The sequence below is a fragment of the Prenolepis imparis genome, unplaced genomic scaffold (genome assembly GCF_030444845.1).
Source record: "Prenolepis imparis isolate NDT839.2.m4 unplaced genomic scaffold, iyPreImpa1.0 SCAF_758, whole genome shotgun sequence".
Lineage (NCBI taxonomy): Eukaryota > Metazoa > Arthropoda > Insecta > Hymenoptera > Formicidae > Prenolepis > Prenolepis imparis.
The window spans coordinates 1-2,500 of NW_028141916.1; the positions used below are offsets into that span (position 1 = coordinate 1).

General features: G+C 59.4%; 1 non-coding gene and 1 pseudogene across 1 annotated transcript; both read right to left on the reverse strand.

Annotated features, from left to right (window-relative positions):
* LOC145948846 (large subunit ribosomal RNA) lies at positions 1–1,225 on the reverse strand (annotated as a pseudogene; the record flags this gene model as incomplete).
* Positions 1,226–2,125: 900 nt separating this feature from the next.
* On the reverse strand, positions 2,126–2,280 carry LOC145948842 (5.8S ribosomal RNA). The gene has a single exon (XR_014427486.1). It is a non-coding gene; the product is annotated as a 5.8S ribosomal RNA (ribosomal RNA).
* Positions 2,281–2,500: the final 220 nt, after the last annotated feature.

The window sequence follows — 2,500 nt, forward strand, 5'->3', positions numbered from 1 at the left end:
ACCCAGTTCCGACGATCGATTTGCACGTCAGAATCGCTACGGACCTCCATCAGGGTTTCCCCTGACTTCGTCCTGACCAGGCATAGTTCACCATCTTTCGGGTCCCAACGTGTACGCTCTGGGTGCGCCTCTTCTCGCGATGAGAACGAGACGCCCCGGGAGTGCGAGGCCGCATCGCGACGCGGCCCATCCTCCCTCGGTCGACAGCCAGGGCCGACCTTCACTTTCATTACGCCTTTAGGTCTCGCGACAAGTCCCAATGACTCGCGTACATGTTAGACTCCTTGGTCCGTGTTTCAAGACGGGTCCTAAGAGTACCCAAAGCAGTAGCGTCGCCGACCGGTATCGGTCTCCCGCGAAACCGCGGGAGACGTTCGCAGGCCTGTCGAAGGTGTACCGTACTTGAACCAACAGCGGGCCAGGACCGGGGACGGCGCAAAGTCCGTAACCTCCGAGTACCGTGGCGCGCGCTTGCGACGGTCTCGACGCACCGTAAAGAGTGCGGCCTGATACCTTGCGCGTACCGCCGAGCAGCCGGCCGGGCGACCGGGGGTTTGTCGCGTGCCGTTTTACCGGCGACGCGACAGGCACCGCACCCGGGCCGTAGACCGACACCCAGCGGGTCGCGACGTTCTACTTGGGGAGAAGTGCACGACGACGAGCACCGGACATCGGCGCACGGTAGCGTGCCCGCGCGCGAGCCGCGAGGACTCCGCGGGACATCGCCGACCGACGCGAAGCCAGCGCCGCTGACGATGAATCTCCCCGTTCGATCTTTTGGGTTTCTTAGGTTTACCCCTGAACGGTTTCACGTACTCTTGAACTCTCTCTTCAAAGTTCTTTTCAACTTTCCCTCACGGTACTTGTTCGCTATCGGTCTCGTGGTCGTATTTAGCCTTAGATGGAGTTTACCACCCACTTAGAGCTGCACTCTCAAGCAACCCGACTCTGAGGAGAGATCCTCCCGAGACGCGCATCGGTCGCTACGGGCCTGGCACCCTCTACGGGTAAGTGGCCCCATTCAAGATGGACTTGGACGCGACGCGACACCTCGGGATAAGCGGATCCTCCCAAACACCACATTTCCCTGCGGCGGAACCGCGGGATTCGGTGCTGGTCTCTTTCCTGTTCGCTCGCCGCTACTAAGGAAATCCTGGTTAGTTTCTTTTCCTCCGCTTAATAATATGCTTAAATTCAGCGGGTAATCTCGCCTGCTCTGAGGTCGTCGAAAGCTTTAGTTTGGTAGCCGCCGCCTCCTCCGCGTCGCTCGTCTCGCGCTTCTTCTTCTTCTTTCTCTTTCCTCCGGGGAGGAAAGTTCAAGTTACGAAGAACGGAGAGAACGTCGACGTGAGAGCAGCGGCAGCTGCGTATACCGCGTGAGGCGCGAGAGGCAAACACAATCGCCAATCCAACAACACTCGGTGGTGCGTTAGGTTAGGGTAACGTAAGGAGAGAATACGACGAGTACACGACGACGCGTGCCGGTCCCAATTTTCTTTCCTGCCTCGCGTTTACACGCGACGGACTAGGAGAACTTCGTGGACTCGGACACGCGGTCGGCTCTCCGAGCCGAATCTCTCTCCGCGTACCGCCGGACGACGACGCGCGCGCGCGCGCTGGCGCACCGAGAGACCGGAGAGTGCGAGAGTGCCGAGAGCAGTGTGTGTGAGATTAAAGAGAGAGAGAAAGAAAAAATGGCGAGAGACAGCGCTACTAAAATATATCGTGGAGACAACGACGCTCCGGCCGCAGGCGGCGGGTGTCGTTCCTCCTTCGCGCTCGTCATCGTCCCTTTCTTCTCCACATCTCTCTCGTCACATACGAAAAACTCTCCCCTCGCACAGTCCTACTTCCTCTTTCGAGGACAGTCTCTGGGCGCGCGCGAGCGCTCGCTATCATCCTTGTGCACGCTTGTGCGCTCTCTCTTCCTCCTCGGTGTCATTTCAAACGACGCCCAGGGCGTGCGCCGGCCGTTCGTACGGCGGCACACAGCACCTCGGGCGAACGTCCAACGATCGCTCGTACGCCATTGTAAGCGCGCACAGGGCACAGGCGACGCGCGCAAGTCTGGGCGCGCCGTGGCCGTGCGCGCTTCGGGAGCGCAAGCAGTTTCGGGGTACTAAAACGACCCTCAGCCAGGCGTGGTCCGGGAATTGTATCCGTGGACCGCAATGTGCGTTCGAAATGTCGATGTTCATGTGTCCTGCAGTTCACAAGTTGACGCGCAATTAGCTGCGTTCTTCATCGACCCACGAGCCAAGTGATCCACCGTTCAGGGTAATCGTTCAAAATTTTTGCGTTCGCGAAGAAACGCTTTTCGCTCAACCATCGTGGTCTCCCCTCTCGAAGAGAGAGGGTGAGATAAAAATCGTGGCCCTTCGATCAGCCTGGCCGCGCGCGTCCGAGCGCGCGCGCGGACCGCCGCCTCCCGTCTAAGGAGAGAGGCTACGGCACAAAAGTGTGGTTGTTGCTTCGATCGGAGCGTCTCTCCCTAAGTGGA